The sequence below is a fragment of the Nyctereutes procyonoides genome, unplaced genomic scaffold, assembly GCF_905146905.1.
Source record: "Nyctereutes procyonoides isolate TBG_1078 unplaced genomic scaffold, NYPRO_anot_genome, whole genome shotgun sequence".
NCBI lineage: Eukaryota > Metazoa > Chordata > Mammalia > Carnivora > Canidae > Nyctereutes > Nyctereutes procyonoides.
This window is the reverse complement of record NW_026575037.1, coordinates 7,364,119-7,382,237: the sequence shown is the minus strand read 5'-3', so window position 1 is coordinate 7,382,237 and position 18,119 is coordinate 7,364,119.

The following is an 18,119-nucleotide window of genomic DNA, read 5'->3' as shown; positions in this document are numbered from 1 at the left end:
ATAACCACAATAATTGTTCCAGTGCTCTACCACCTACTTGTGACAACCTTCTGTTTCCTCTTTGCCTTTATAACTTTTACTCATCTTTGCCTCTTGGTTGAAATCAGGTGTCTCATCCTCCTTGATCCAATTACCCAGTCTTGGTAGAGTTTAGAAGTTCTTACTCAGGGATCCCTGAATACACTATTACTATTTCCATACAGGCACATTACTTTATGTTTGCATTTCTGATACTATGTGAGGGTTTTCAGGGCGAGGGACTAAATCTTATTCTTCACATCTCAAGTTATTAACAGTGCCTCGCACCAGGATGTATTCAATATATATTTTTTGATTGAATAAATTAATTTAAAAAATGAGTAAACGATAGCTTATCCTTTTAGAAATTAAGGCAAAAATATAAAATAAGAGTAAAGTATATGAGTATGTCTCATACACACTGGGTTCTTTACTTAAACCATGTCTGTTAGTTCTCACAGCAAGAAGTCAGTGTGGTGGAGAGTGAAATCATCCATCCTTTACAGTCAAAGAAACTGCAGTTCAGAATCCATAAAGCCAGCAACAAAGTGGAATATCTAGTGATGGGCAAGGCTGGGAAACGATGCTGAGCTCTTTCTAGTTTGCCTAGGATCACAGCATGGATGGTGTTGAACTCACAGATATGTGCACAAGAAGCAAAGTTTCCTGCCAGAGGGCACATAGTTCCTGATTGTTGCGAACTTTTTTTGACTATTAGGCAATGGAGAACAATTTAAGTTTCTGAGTGAGTGATAGGATAAAATGTATTTTTTGACTATTAGGCAATGGAGAACAATTTAAGTTTCTGAGTGAGTGATAGGATAAAATGTATTATGCTATCTATGATGGACATGATCTTTGAGGTAATTATTCTCTCTACTCTGGGTACTCTGTATAGGCTGAATTAGAGAGAGACCAGTTAGGGGTTAATTATAGTCCCCAGCTGTGGAGTTGTGAAGAATGACAATTGTGTGTGTCCCTAGGACTAGAAAAGAAAGAAAAAATAAATTAGGAGATATTGGATAGGAAAAAAAATAACAGGACTTAAAAATCTCATTAGATGTGAGATAACAAGGAGAGAGTTCATTTAAGTATGGGGTTTCAAGTCCACAGATCTTAAGAGCATCCAGGAGTTCTGGATGGCATCTCATTTAAGGGATGTGCTGGATGCTGCTTGAATGAAATTCATTACATTTTTAAAATATCCAATGTTCCACTAAAAAATCATGGAGTAGGTGGATGCAAATCAGTGTGCAATTCATGTCTCATTGTTCCTCATCTAAAAACTAGTAAGAGATTTCTTAGATGATTTTAAGGGTCAATGTCCTCTCTAAATTTATAAAATTCTTGAATTGGAACAGTTTCTTTCTTTTATGTGCCCTTCCTTTTCCTTCCCTCTTCTTATTTCAAAATGATGGCCCTGAAAGTGATCATTATCTGGATGAACAAATATGTTTAAAACAAGCATATAATTAGAAATCTTTCCCAGGTTTTGTACACACGAAGTACATTTTTTGGTTTGCCAGTGCTGGAAATGTTTGTGATGGCTTCTTGGCTTTTAGTAAGGATTACTCAGCACAACCACCTGCTTTTTTCTTTCTTTTCTTTTTTAATTGCTTGGGATGAAGCTGACTGTTTTCTATCATGGTGTTTTCCATTTGATAAAACTTTCAACTGTTTACCTTACTTTCAAACTTTTCTCTGTAGCACACCTTTGGAGATGGCTAAGAAATCCTGCTATCATCAGTCATCTACTTTAAGTATGTTGCAGAGTCTTAAACATTTCTAGAATTTCAATATGGGCAGTAGCAGCAAACAGTTTGTGTCAATCATGCCTCAGGATTCACTGTACCTTACCAAAAAATAAAAGTTCAACCATAATTTGAGAAGCATGATTTGGTAGCACAAAGGAGAAACATAGGAAAAACACATTATTATTATTATATATTAAATCCAGAGCAGTGGGGCCTTGGAAATTGGAATGTTGATTTGCAACATCATCTTCTGAAATAATTAAGATGTGTTGCTAAAACTAATAGCCAGAATAAAAAAAGTAACAAGAGAAAAGAGTTCAGAAGACAAAAGCAGAAGGAATTCATTAATTTGAAAATATTTATCGAATACCAATTATTAAGATATGGAGGCATCATGTTAGACATTGGTCATACAGCAGAACACAAAAGAGACAGTCCCTGCCCTTCCAGAGCTTACAGCACATAGAGTGTGAAGCTATAGAGAATGTAGGTATTGCATAAACTATTAGAAATTTTAAAATGGAGAACTCCAAGTGAAATGGAAGGAAAAGGAACTTGACTTTGGGCTGAGAAAGAGGGGATATTGTTGGCCTGGTAAGATCTTTTTAGGAAAAGGAAATCTTTAAGATTAAAATTAAAGGTTAGGTAAGTGTTAGCAAGGCAGAAATGTTGGGAAAGGAATGGGATGGGATAAGTATGAAGGCTAATTAGACCCTCAGGAGCTGAGATATTCTTGGAATTGAAAGAAATCCATTTCTTCTTTCAGAACAGATAAGATTTAGTCAAGATACTTTGAGACCATATCAAAAAGAATAGGTAGCAAACCAAAGGAAGTGGGGAGCCATTGAAGAGAGGTGACAAAAGATTTGTGTATTGAAATGATCATGTTAACAGCTGTTGGAAGTACAAGTAAGTAATACTTATGTGTCTAAGTGTGGCTCACAGAAAATAATGTCTATTTGCTCTAAATCTAGGCAGTAAGGAAATGTTATTTGTCATATTGCATTAACTGAAGGAAGAGCAAGAAGTTTAGGATAATGGTTTATCACATTATTAGGCAGCCTAGTTAAGTTTTCCTTTTTGATGGCAACCCTTGCTATAAGATTACAAACATTTGTACTGCTGGAACAGTGTCAAGAGCCAGGTTCCCTAGCCTTTCTTAAAAAGCTTTCTAAATATCACAGATCAGGAAATCACTCCACTCTTTCCTTAAAACAAAAATCAAAACAAAACCCAAACAAACCCAAAAACCTAAATATAAATTTGGAATGCCGTTTTAACATCATGATTTAAAAAGAATATAATTTCACAATAAATGGTAAGCCTTCTAATTCCTCTGTAAGGATAGTTAAAATTTTTTTGTGCATATGATTCTTTATTTTTCTAGTTTGTCCACAAAGCTATAACATTTTGTCACATCCACAATGTCCCAGAGCCTGAATTTTGTAAACCTTAATTCTACCTATCACAGAGACAGGATAAAAACTGGTGCCACCTTCACCCTTGAACCAATTATATCCAAGGTCACTTAAGAGTTTAAATACACTTTAATTCCACAGCTGTGCCTTTTAGGATAGACCAGAAGAAGGCTTAACCTCTCTTACTGACAAAGCATGATTAGTTGCTTATTCATTGAAGGGGGGCAAAAGTTTCTCAGAATATTCCTTTTGCTTGATGGGTACTAGCTTTGTAAATATACCCCTGGAAGAGACAACACAATTGTGATGAGTCATCATGGTTTCATATAAGGATGCTGAAAAGTAACCTCAGAATAGGAATAGAAACTGAAAACTTATTTTAAGACTTCTCTGATTTGTAACATTTTTTTAAAGGAACAAACACAGGAAATAAATTCGCTGCATATATATTAATTTAAATTGAATATATTTAGAAAATAAAGACCCAGTGAACAACCTTAAAAATGTTTCAAATCATGGACATTATGTTTTTAGTTTTACAATTAAGAGGGTGAAGTAATAAGCAATGAAAGACGCTGATGGGTAATGAGTTCTTTTTTATTTTATTCTTAATAATAATAGGTCTTCTGGTGGAAGAGAGCTTCGGTAAGAGGAAAATGTAATTTCCTCTCTGGATAAAGTAGGCATAAGGAAGTTTGTGAGTGAGTTGAGTTAAAAATAGACCTGCCCTACGGCCCAGCAATTGCACTGCTGAGGATTTCCCCCAAAGATACAGATGCAATGAAACGCCGGGACACCTGCACCCCGATGTTTCTAGCAGCAATGGCCACAATAGCCAAACTGTGGAAGGAGCCTCGGTGTCCATCGAAAGATGAATGGATAAAGAAGATGTGGTCTATGTATACAATGGAATATTCCTCAGCCATTAGAAACGACAAATACCCACCATTTGCTTCGACATGGATGGAACTGGAGGGTATTATGCTGAGTGAAGTAAGTCAATCCGAGAAGGACAAACAGTGTATGGTCTCATTCATTTGGGGAATATGAATAATAATAGTGAAAGGGAATATAAGGGAAGGGAGAAGAAATGTGTGGGAAATATCAGAAAGGGAGACAGAACATGAGAGACTCCTAACTCTGGGAAACGAACTAGGGGTGGGGGGCGGTGCGGGGATTGGGGGTGACTGGGTGACGGGCACTGAGGTGGACCCTTGACAGGATGAGCACTGGGTGTTATTCTATATGTTAGCAAATTGAACACCAATAAAATATAAATTTATATTTTAAAAAAAGTAGGCATAAGGAAGTTGTGAGTGAGTTTGTGAGTTTGTGAGTGCCTGGGTGGCTTAGTTGGTTAAGCAACTGCCTTTCTGCTCAGGTCATGATCTCAGGGTCCTGGGATTGAGTCCCACATGGGGTTCCCTGCTTGGCAGGTAGTCTGCTTCTCCCTCAATCCTTCCCCCTTGCTTGTGATCTCTCTCTCTTTCTCTGTCTCTCAAATAGATAAATAAGATCTTAGAGGAAAAAAAAAAGTTTGTGAGCTTAGTCTTAACCTGCAGAGGAGTGACACTGCATACCTACTAGCATATCAAGAAGATTTTTTCCAAAATACACAAATGGAAATACATCAAATTAAAAGCTGCGGGGGTGGGGGGGTCCCTGGGTGGCTCAGCGGTTTAGCGCCTGCCTTTGGCCCAGGGCGTGATCCTGGAGTCCCGGGATCAAGTCCCAAATCAGTCTCCCGCATGCAGCCTGCTTCTCTCTCCTCCTGTGTCTCTGCCTCTCTCTCTCTCTGTATGTCTATCATAAATAAATACATCTTTAAAAAAATAAAAATAAAAAGCTGCACAACAAAAGAAATGAGTAGCAAAATGAAAAGACAACTTACGGTTTATTTGCAAATCACATATCTGACAAGGGCTTAATATATAAAGAATTCATATAACTTGATAGCAAAAAATTTAACTTGATAGTTAAAAAATGGACCAAGGACCTGAATAAACCAAGAAGGCATGCAAATGGCCAATAGGTCAATGAAAAAGTGCTCAGCATCACTAATCATTAGAGAAATGCCAGTCAAAATTGCAATGAGCTATCACCTCACGTCTGTTAGAATGGCTATCAACAAAAAGACAAGCAATAACAAATGTTGGTGAGAATGTGGAGAAAAGAGAACGCTTGTGCACTGTTCATGGGATTTTAAATTGGTCCAGCCACTATGGAAAACAGTAAGGAAGTTCCTGAAAAAAATAAAAAATAGAATGACCCTATGATCCAGTAAATTCTGAGTCTGAGTATTTATCTGAAGGAAACAGAAATACTATGTCAAAGAGATATCTGTACTTCCATGTTTGTAGCAACATTATCCTCACTAGTCAAGATAGAGAACCTAGGTTGTCCATCAACAGATGAATGGATAAACAAGTTGTGAATTTTATGTATATAATGGAATATGTTTCAGTTATAAAAAAATGAAACCCTGCCATTTGTGACAACATGGATGGAACTTGAGAGCACTATGCTAAGTGAAATAAGTCAGAGAAACACAAATACTGTGTATTCTCACTTATATGTGAAATCAAAAATCCCCTTGAACCCAATTCATAGGAAAAGAGATCAGATTTGTGGTTACTGGAGGCAAGGGGTGGAGGGAATTGGATGAAAGGAGTCAAAAGGTGTAAAATTCCAGCTATAAGAGAAATAAGTGCTGGGGATGTAAGTACAACATGATGGCTAGAGTTAACACTGCTGTATGCTGTATGCGCAAGTTGCTAAGAGAGTAAGTCCTACAAGTTCTCATCCAAAGGAAAAAACAGCATAATCTTGTCTTGCTTGTTTGATATCTGTCTGAGATTATGGATGTTAACTAAATTTATTGTGATAATGTCACATTTTAGAAAAGTCAAGTCGTGATTGCTATACACACAAGCTTATACACTGCTGTACGTGAATTATAGCCCCATAAAACTGGAAAACAAACGAAAAGAAAACAAATAAACAAAACAAAACAAAAGATGTTTCTCCAGAAACTTGAATGCCTTGCTTTCTTTCTCATTCCTTACATATTTGAGAGCAGAATAAATGCTATTATCATTGGGTGGTCTTGCTTATGCAAAATGGTAATGTCGGCTAAACTTGTTTTAAATTATGTATGAAAAAAAAACTTGAAAAAAAGCCATGGTCCTTAAAATCAGGAAGACTTGAGTTTGCTCTCTGCTCTAACACTTAGTAATTTACCTTGGGCAATTTAATCATATGCCTTAGTTTCCCATTTATAAAATGTAGATAATGCCCTTCGATAGTGTAGCTGAAAAAAATTTTTTTAATAATAAATTTATTTTTTATTGGTGTTCAATTTGCCAACATACAGAATAACACCCAGTGAGTGTAGCTGAAAATTAAATGAAACAGTATAACTGTTTTTCTGGACCCTTGCTAAATGGTCACTGTTCTCCTCCTATGTACATTCTTCTGTGCCAGTATCCAGTCTTCTCTGTGTACTTACGGCCCTTTGGATGAGGATACTTTCCATCCATCTGCCTGGTCCAGACTGTTTTCCCCAAGGAAACATACAAATGTTAACTTTCCCATTACTTGTCTCTCTCTCTCTCTCTTTTTTTTTAATGATAGTCACAGAGAGAGAGAGAGAGAGAGAGGCAGAGACACAGGCAGACAGAGAAGCAGGCTCCATGCACCGGGAGGCTGATACGGGATTCGATCCCGGGTCTCCAGGATCGCGCCCTGGGCCAAAGGCAGGCGCCAAACCGCTGTGCCACCCAGGTATCCCCCCATTACTTCTCATATCAAAATGTGCCTCTTCAATTAATTGTAAATTTGAGCCAAGATTTATTTACAAAAATGTTTATAAAAGTTTGGTTTATAATAGTAAAGAAATTGGAAACAGCATAATATCTTGAAATAAGTTATCCTTTAATAATAAATTATAGTGTCCCAATACATTGTAATATTACACAATTATTAAAATATCTTATTGATATGGAAAAATATTTCCAGCATACTTCAGCAGGTAAAAATAAAGATTACGAAGTAGTTATATTACAAAGGAATTAAAAAATATGTATAGAGTACGTATACATGTACAAAATAAAAAATAGTGATATACAACAAAATGCTAGCCAGTGTTATTTGTAGGTAGTGATTTTTATTCTCTTTCTTCTATAGAATTAGGTACTGTCACTACAAATTCTGTAACACAGGATCTAAGTCATTTCTTTTATTTTCCTAAGTCAAACTTGAACTGTTCCTAGCCCCTATCTGGCTAGAACATTTAATTTCAAGCATTATTGAAACTTCTTTGCACTTAAAATTGTCCAAGTTTATGCAAGTGTTCTGTGGATCTTCTAAAATTCAAGATATTCATTTATTTTAAAGATTTTATTTATTTATTCATGGGGGGGGAGGCGGGCAGAGACACAGGCAGAGGGAGAAGCAGGCTTCTCACAGAGATATGGTATCTCTATCATATGTCTATATGTCTATCATAAATAAATAAATCTTAAAAAAAAAAGAGCTGTTTTCCTGCCTCTGCACCAAACTTGAGTTCTGGGAACTCTTACCAATGTTACCATGGGCACCACACATCTTGTAATCCCAAACCTTTACATTCTTCTTCAAATTGTTTTTCAATTTTTCATATAGCAAGGCTGTTTCCTACTAAGAATAAACTGTGTTTCTTTTTCATGTATTAATTCTTGAAGTAAAAGGCAATTAGAAGATTAATCTTTTTTAATTTGGACTTTATTTTTTTAAGATTTTATTTATTCATGAGAGATAGAGAGAGAGAGAGGCAGAGACACAGACAGAGGGAGGACCAGGCTCCATGCAGGGAGCCCGATGTGGGATTTGATCCTGGGACTCCAGGATCACACCCTGAGCCCAAGGCAGACGCTTAACCACTGAGCCACCCAGGGATCCCAGAAGATTAAATTTTAATAAGTATTCTTAAGTACTTAATATGTATCTCCCTGTATTACTTATGTATTACTATGTAGTACTATGTATCACATACTATGTATAAGGCACAGAAGTCCCTAATTTTAAATGGAGTCCCTGAATCATCAATCTTTTTTATGCATTTAGTAATTAGTTTTAGGTGTACAACATAGTGATATGAAATTCTATGTGTTATGCTGTGCTCACCACAAGGGAAGCTACCATCTGTCACCATACAACCCTATTACAACACCCACTGACAACATTCCCAATTGTGAATTTTGGGATGGAGCCCAGGGTGGGGCTCTGCGCTCAGCACAGAGTCGGCTTACCCCCCCCCCTTCATCTCCTCCCCCTGCTCTCTCTCAAATAAATAAAATCTTAAAAAAAGAAAAAAAAATAGGATTTGGGCTTTGCAAGCATACCTGGGAGGGAAGATGGAAGTAAGTAAGGAGTTGAGGTTAGCAATCTTTTCCATACTTTGTACTGGCTGCTTTAGTAGTCCTACAACTTAAAATATTCTTTGTGAATGGAAGACAAAGTCATGATTTGGAGTGGAGAAGGGAAAAATACCTACAGCCAGGTGAACTAAACACACCAGAATGACATGTGCATTATCAGAATGTTTAACAATGAGTTTGTTACTTACCTCATATAAATTAAAAAAAAACACAATAATTTAGCAGGAAAGAAAACAAAGCATGTGTATATTAAAACTCCAAACTTTCTCATTTCCTATTTACTTGGGAACTTTTTCTTTGACTTCTCAGGCTCAATTAATTTATCTGTGAATAAGCAAGGGGAAATGACTATAAAAAGATGTACATATTTTGAGGTTAAAGGTTTGGTTTAAACTCTTTTTTTAAAGATTTGTTTATTTTTATTCATGAGAGACACAAAGAGAGAGGCAGAGACATAGGCAGAGGGAGAAGCAGGCTCCCTGCAGAGAGCCTGATGAGGGACTCAATCCCAGGACCCTGGGATCATGACCTGAGCCAAAGACAGATGCTCAACCAAGGAGCCTCCCAGGTGCCCCTAAACTCTGACTTTGCTGTTCAATTGTGGGTAAATCACCTACTCTCCAAGAGTCTTTGATGTTCTATTCTTTCAGTGGAATGATAACAAGGAAGTTGGGGGCAAGGCTGTCAGGACCCCAGTTCATCCCAGAGGTCACTTGCAGCTCCCATATGCTGGGAAGACTTTCTTCCTTAAGCACTCATGTCCTCTCTAGGGATTTAGAAACAGAGGACATATTTTGTAATCCCAATCTCTTTGTTTCTCAAGTTGTTTTTCCCAACTTTCAGATGGCAAAACTGATTCCAACTAAGAATAAACTGATTTGTTCAGATGTAAGTTCAAGAGGTAAGCAGCAGTTTGAAGATTAACTCTTAAATTTCAATTCAACATTATCAAATACATATTATGTATAAAACATTGAGTCTCTAACTTTGAATTGAGTCTCTGAATCATCAGTCTTATACAAATTATTTTGCCCTACCATGTGTCATGGGCTGGTTTATTCATGCAGTTGACTTTTGTCAATTTTTTTCAACCTTCCACTTCCATCCTTTCCATCTTGACAGGCCTCCTCTTGTTCAGGGAGTACACCACATCTTCTTGGCACAGTAATCACTTTGGCTCCCCCTTCCCCACATCAACGCCTCTATTCTTCAGTCTATCCTGCTATCTTCCAGAATATTAGTTTAACAGTGTCATTCCCCGACTAAGATCCAAAAAACCAACACCCATCTGTGACAAAGAACCAACTACCAAAATTAAAATAAAATGGCACAACTAACCACTGCCATCTCTGATACCTGGGAAGTTTCTTATTCACTGCAGGAAAATGTCTAAATTTCCCTATTATTAAGGAACTGTGAAAGCCAGACCCCCAATGTACATTTCTAAGTTTACCTTCTACTGCTCTCCCCACAAACTCTCCTCATCTAGAATTGCCTTTTTACTTCCTCCCAACCATGAATGCTGGCCTTTGCCTTTTCTACTCAAATTTATGATGATCCATCAAATTATAATCCAAGTTTCATGGCCCAATTTGGATTTTCAGATTTAATTTTGTACTCCCTTGTTGCTATTTCCTCCCTCCAGGACTTCTTGTTCAAGACATTTGCAATGGCTTTCAGTCATACATATCTTTTATATTTCATGTGTCAATACAGGTTTCTGAGCTTGTACATTTCTCCTACACTCAGTTTCATGGCTGATTGGCTTATTTTCACCCTTCAAGTCTCAGTTGACATGTATCCTCAGAGAGGCCTTCCCTGGACATGTTGAATTATTTTTTTAAGTCATTATCTTATTTATTCTGTTCCTTGCTTCTCCTGTCCAAGGAGGATATAGTCTCCATGAAAATATGAACCTTGTCTATCCCTTTTGTTCTCTCTAGTTGCTAACAACATGCTAGACACATGATGAGTAGGTAAGACTGCAGGAGAATGGCTACATTAAGTCCTTGGTAAAGCTAGATTATGTTTTAAGGTCTTCCCAGGAGCCAATCTTATCACAAAAGCAACAGATAGACTTCTTACTTTCAAAGGATGAAGGCACTTGATTTATCAGTTAGTAACCTGTGCTTTCTGAGTTTGACTTTTGCCTCCCCAGGTAAATTATGGATTTTTAAAAGGATCTCCCAGTATAGGTATTTAAAAATCATTATAAATGAGTGATCAAATGAATGAATCATATTATTGGGTGAATGAATGCTATTTATTAAATATATATTACACCCAAAGAGAATGCTGTGTAATATTTGGTAGAACATTCCAAAATGAAACGACCCCATATAACTTAAACTATGAATTTATAACAAATATCAGAATGGGTGTTAAGGAAAATAGAAATATATATGAACCAAATGAAAGGGAAATTGGTTTTTCTAGAACTACTATTTTTTTAAAGTTTTTATTTATTTATTCATGAGAGAGAGAGAGAGAGAGAGAGAGAGGCAGAGACACAGGCAGAGAGAGAAGTAGGCTCCATACAGGAGCCCAATGCGGGACTCGATCCAGGACTCCAGGATCATGCCCTGGGCTGAAGGCAGACACTTAACCACTGAGCAATCCAGGTGTCCCTAGAACTACTATTTACAATAAAATAGTCACACCCTTTTCTTCTTATTTTAGTGATATATGAAAATATTATTTGATATTATGGTGCTTTCTTTAACTGTAGCAAATGATAAACAAGAATGGACATAAAATTAGGGTACTAATTTTTTTTTTATTCAGATTTTGGACCAGTCTATTTTCAGGACTGTTAAAATACCTCAATAGGATATTAATTAGGAAATACTTAATTTTTGTGTGTCAGCACTATTTTCCTCAATGGTCCTATCTATATAAGTAAAACAGTTGGATCATTTTGCTAACTTGGAATGGACTTGATTATTATGAGTGTTTTGGGTTTTTTTCATAGCAGTTTTTGGATTTTTGCCTTAGTTGTTGTGAGTTATCTTAAATTTCATTCTACCTAAAAAACAGATTTGGGACAAACTGAGATTAGAGGCTAGATTAAATGTAATGAAATTAAATTCTAGTATGTGATTCTCTTTGTTAGCTGGGTGAAGGTTAAGAGTTACTTGCTTTTCTTTGCTGTGCTTTCAGTCAGACAACAATGACCTATATATATTGGGAATGAAGAAAGACAGATTTTCCAAAGAGAAATTGTTGGGCCTGACAACATATTTGGACAATCAGATAACAAAAGTGCTTTTGAAGATGTTTAGTCACTGGTTTTACAGACATAAATACGGGAAAGCTATTACTCTTATAAAAACAGTACTCACATCTATCAGAGCTCAGTCACTTGATGAACTCTGGACATTCACTTAGCAGTAATTCTTCCCACTCAGATGAAAATATCAGAGAGGGTGACAAAACATGAGAGACTCCTCACTCTGGGAAACAAACAAGGGGTAGTGGAAGGGGAGGTGGGTGGGAGGTTGGGGTGACTGGGTGACGGGCACTGAGGGGGGCACTTGATGGGATGAGCACTGGGTGTTATGCTAAATGTTGGCAAATTGAACTCCAATAAAAAAATAAAATATAAATTCTTCCCACTCAGAATTACCTTCAAAGAAAAGGACAGATTCTCTCATGGTCATCAGCACAGCTAAATTCCAGGAGTACAAATATTTAAAAAATTCTATCAAGTGCCGGCAAGTCAGTTTCTGAGCTGTGTAATTGGGCTGGTGCCTATTCTGACAAAATTCCTAAAACTAGACATGCACTTGCTTTACCAAATTTAGAGGGATCTTGGAGAGTAGAAAACAACTAGCTAAATTATTTCCATGAGTAGGTAAAATGCATAAGGACAATTCAGCTTCCTCAAAAGTTCCTGAACATGGTTTGTCTATAGTCAAGATTTTTACTGTGTATTAAGTCATATTAATTGCTGACTGTAGGGATTCTTGGGTGCCTCAGTGGTTTGGCGCCCGCCTTCGACCTGGGGCCTGATCCTGGAGACCCGGGATCGAGTCCCATGTCGGGCTTCCTGCGTGGAGCCTGCTTCTCCCTTTGCCTGTGTCTCTGCCTCTCTCTCTCTCTCTCTCTCTCTCTCTTTCTCTTCTCTCTCTCTGTGTGTGTGTGTGTGTCTCTCATGAATAAATAAATGGGGTCTTTAAAACAAATAAAAAAATAATTGCTGACTGTATGACCCGTTCCACTTGTACAATATAAACGTGCAATTTGTGATAGAATCTGAAGGGATCCTGATTTGATTTTCATCTCTACTTTTTCTACAAAAGAAGAAGAAATGTTTTTAAGGTACAGTAATATAAGTTGAGGGGCTGTGTAGAAAACTTCATGGTATAAGTCTGATAGTAAATTTATCTGACTTGTAGGAAAGTTTTTCTGGGAATGAAATCTAGGATGAGTTTATGAGGGGAAAGGAGATGAAAGAGTGAATCCCATATGATAGTATATGTAACAGTAATGAAAGGGTGTAAATTAATATTTTCAAGGCAAAATGATAAGGTAAATGTAGATATAAAAATTTTGAATTTAGAAACCCAAAGATGAACGAAGGACTTGGGGTAGGAAGGATAGGCAAGAGAGTAAGCATTGCTGATGAGGAGGAGAATGATGGAAGTTTCTAACCTGAAACTAGAAATTAGGAGCCTAATTTCATGATTGTAGTGATTAATTATACCACAAATGTAGTAAGATACAAACAACCTGGCTCCTTACAGACTCTATCTAAAGAATAACCGTGATATTGCCAATGCTTTATTTGCTATAATCCTCTTACTGTATTTAAAAAGAAATTAACAGGGAAAACATTTTAAAAATGTAGTGATAATCTGCCTAATATGTTCAATTAGAAAGCAATAATTAAGAGAAAATTATTGTTTCCACTTATCAAGTTAAAGTATTGATGTAAATGTATGGGTATAGTAAATGTATATGAAGAGTACAAGTGATTACTAGTAGATATTTAACAATTAAAACATAGTTCTTATTGTTCATAAATACTCTTCCTAGATCTGTGCTTTCATCATGACATTTAATTTTTAAATGCATTATAAATATATCTTTTAAAAATATTTAATTTATTTATTTAAAAAGAGAGAGTGCGTGAGCAGGGGAAGGGGCAGAGGGAAAGGAGCAGAGGGAGAGAGAATCTCAAGCAGACTCTCAGCTGAGACCGAACCTCATGTCCAGATCAATCTCAGGACTCCAGGATCATGACCTGAGCCTAAATCAAGAGTCCAACATTTAACTGGCTTAGCCACCCAGAAGCCCCACATTATAAATATATCTTAATTAGAGTTCACTCCACCCTAAATCTCTGATTAGCTTTATATCACCAAGAATTTTACCAGTGTAGGGGAGGGGAGTAGAAAAACTAAACTTTCTCTTCTTCTTCTTCTTCTTCTTCTTCTTCTTCTTCTTCTTCTTCTTCTTCTTCTTCTTCTTTCTTCTTCAAGATTATTTACTTAAGAGAGGGATAGTGAGGGAGAACATGAGCAGGGCATAGCAGCAGAGGAGATGGAGAAGCAGGCTCCCCACTGAGCAGAAAGCCAGATGGAATGCAAGGCTCTATCCCATGACCCTGGGATCATGACCTGAGGCAAAGGCAGACACTTAACCCACTGAGCTACTCAGGTACCCCAAACATTCTCTTCTTTAATAATGATGAAAAGAGCAGTTGGTAAGTAGAATATCTCTGAACCCACTATCATGGAAAACAAATTCAGCAAATATCCTTTGAGTTCCTGGTGTAGTATACATTTGGGGAGCGGGTTGGTTGACTAGAATGAAGAAGGCTTGCTTCCTGTCATCATAAAGCATAACATATATTTCCTTTTACAACCAAATATAATACAAGTTGATTAGTGCTCGAATGAATTGTTTTATGCTGAAAAGGGGATTGGGTGTAAAAATTTTCCAGACAAAGTGGTAATTGAGTTAAGCCTTCAGGATGAAGATTATTTCAGTGGCACTTAAGGGCAAGGTGTACAGGAAGAATTAGTTTCTCTGTTGAAAGGTGAGGGTCTATTAGTTGGAGGCCAAAAATTTCACAGGCAAGAATGAATTTGATTTTCTTTGATTAATATTTGGAAGAAAGGGATGACTAGGGGCCCCTGCGTGGCTCAGATGGTTAAGCATCCAACTCTTGATTTTGGCTCAGGTCATGATCTTAGGGTTGTGGGATGGAGCTCCACATGGGGCTCCACACTCAGTGCAAAGTCTCCTTGAGATTTTCTCTCTCTCCCTCTGCCCCTTCCTCGCTCGTGTGCCCTCTAAATACATAAAATCTTAAAAAAGAGAAATGAATAACTCATATGAATGATATTCACACACCGATAAATAGTAAGAATACCAACTCATTATTTTACTATAAACATGGTCACAATATGGACCAGAATACTCAAGCATGGCAGTGCATAAAAGGGACATATTATTACAAGCAAATTTGTTACTGGTGGACATTTAGAATCTTCTCTGTGTCTATCTGCAATCTGAATTGGATTCTCCTATTCAACTCTGTTAGTGTTTTTTTTTTAAGATTTATTTATTTATGATAGAGAGAGAGAGAGAGGCAGAGACACAGGAGGAGGGACAAGCAGGCTGCATGCTGGGAGCCCGACGTGGGACTTGATCCCGGGACTCCAGGATCGCGCCCTGGGCCAAAGGCAGGCGCTAAACCGCTGAGCCACCCAGGGATTCCCCAGTGTTCTTTTTTAATAGTAAAAAATTTTAATAAGAAATAGGTACACATAACTCTAGTATTCCCACTCCTCCCCTGTAGTGAAGTTCAGGAAGAAGGTGAAGAAGGTGGCCTGATGTTGGCAGGACCAGGCTTTTATCTCTGAAGCCATCTCTGATCATAAAACTGACTGATCGGATCTAACTTGAAATTTGCAATGGACAATTTTGCCTTTACATTTTCCACGGTAATTATTAAACTGGTATTTTAAGTTCATCATAATAGTGACATGCAATGTTAGGCACACAGAAATATGTCCAAGCATACAATTAGAACTTCTGGAGCAATACATGGATGTTGTGACTCCCTCTAAGTAGCCCAAAGCATATCCACCTGTATCAAATGTGGAGAAAAGGACTTCTTTACAGATGACTTGGTCTCAACTTTGACCAAAAGGCCAGTTTCACTGAATTTGTTTCTTGGTTGAGAAACACAAATCAGGCCAGAAGAAGACCTAGACTATGAGAAATATCTTTGAAATAAAGAAGGCAAGTTTGAAAATTTTTGAAGGCATACCTGTGTTTATCTATCGTCTATCTATCTATCATCATCTATCTATCTAACTATTTAAAGAAGGTATCCATTGGCATACTGGCTAATTGTTTTCATTGAATGTATAGATTTTACTACAAATAGTATCTCATTCCTCATGCCCAAGTTTCCAGGAAGCAAATCACTTTCATGCAGTTAGAGCACAGGATAGGTGAAGCAGAAGCTATAAAAAGAGAACGGAAAGCAACTTCATGTAAAAGAAGAAAAATCCATCAAAAACATCAAGTTCTTCTTTTCCATTTTTTGAGCCATGGATTTTGACAAGTATGTACTTCCCTCTTAATTAATTCAGCCACTTTTAGGACTGTTCTACTTGCTTGCTTATCCAATGCTAATTATTATTAGGGCTCATCATTCTCAGTCTAAAATGTTCAGGTGTTGATAAGTAACAAATGGTATGAAACTCATTGACTAGTAATAATGCAAAAGGAGGGACTGTGTTTAAGGAGGCAGCTACCATACCACTCAGTTTCATATGGGTTTTACCAGTAGTCCTCCTAAAAGACCTTCACTGATCACCAGCCCAGGAAGAGGAGTCTTCAGATGTAATTGATAGCACAGCCTGAAGCAGGCTCTGAAAGCAGTGTCTCTCTTAACCTAAGGTGCAGGCAGAGGTCCTTGGAGCCAGTAGATATAATTTTGGAGAAAATGGGATAAAGATAGTAAATCTGAATGTGTACTATCCATTTAAAGGTCTATCTGAATAGTGAAATCGGGTAGGGAGCCAAAATGGATGCGGACATGGAAGCCATGGAATAGGGCAATGAGAGGTGGTCTACATCAATTATAGATAATTGATATCTATATTAATATATAGCAGTATTGAAAGCTACAATTTTTTATTATCAAACTAGAACACTACGAAGCTCATGAAAAGGAAATCTTTGTCAGAGTCTTAGGATGAGCATACCTTGCAAAACATAATCTTTGACCATTTGTACCTAGGGAAGGGGAGAAAATAGTAGTATGCTCTCAGTTTTTCTCTTCCACACACACTGCCTCTCAAGAAATTTGGGGTCTCCAAAGATACAGATAAAATGAAATGCCGGGACACTTGCACCCCGATGTTTATAGCAGCAATGTCCACAATAGCCAAACTGTGGAAGGAGCCTCGGTGTCCATCGAAAGATGAATGGATAAAGAAGATGTGGTCTGTGTATACAATGGAATATTATTCAGCCATTAGAAATGACAAATACCCACCATTTGCTTCAACGTGGAAGGAACTGGAGGGTATTATGCTGAGTGAAATAAGTCAATCGGAGAAGGACAAACATTATATGGTCTCATTCATTTGGGGAATATAAAAAATAGTGAAAGGGAATAAAGGGGAAAGGAGAAAAATGAGTGGGAAATATCAGAAAGGGAGACAGAACATGAAAGACTCCTAACTCTGGGAAACGAACTAGGGGTGGTGGAAGGGGAGATGGGTGAATGGTGGGGGTGACTGGGTGACGGGCACTGAGGTGGGCACTTGATAGGATGAGCACTGGGTGTTATTCTATATGTTAGCAAATTGAACACCAATAAAAATAAATTTATAAAAATTAAAAAAAAAGAAATTTGGGGTCTTCTTGATAACTAAAAAGATCTTGATCTTATGAGACACTACAGGCCTTTTTTAGGAAGGAGAGATTTATAATATGCCATGTTGAATTTATGGGAAAAAATAAAAACAAAAAGGAGTTGATATTTGGGCTGCAGAAGGCAGATAATCCAGCAGACTTAATGATGGAGTCTGCAGAAAATATATTCTTTGACAATGCTAAAAGAGAGCTAGGAGAGTGTGCCCCCTATTTGATTAGGGCCAAAACTAGAAGATCCTGTGTTTGAAAACAAGCTATACAAAATGAACCTCTCAATCTTTAAAGACAGGGATCCATTCTTGTGGGCTTTGGATAAACTTCAACAGTACTCTTTCTTTATTACAGTGACAGAGGGTATTTAAATTTGTATTACCCATTTGTGATTCTACGTGATGAGATTTTTTTCCCCTCTATATCTCAAAATATACATTAGAGTCTTTGGTATGTCTTTAATCTTAAATTTCCAAACAGTCGAGTAGGTTATCAACTCAGGTGTTTTGAGTTTGGGGAGGAACTATTTGAATAAATCATTTAAAGTGGGCTTACATCGTTCATCTCCTAAAGGTACACATTTGATATTTTGGGTCTGTCTTAAACTTTCCTTGTAT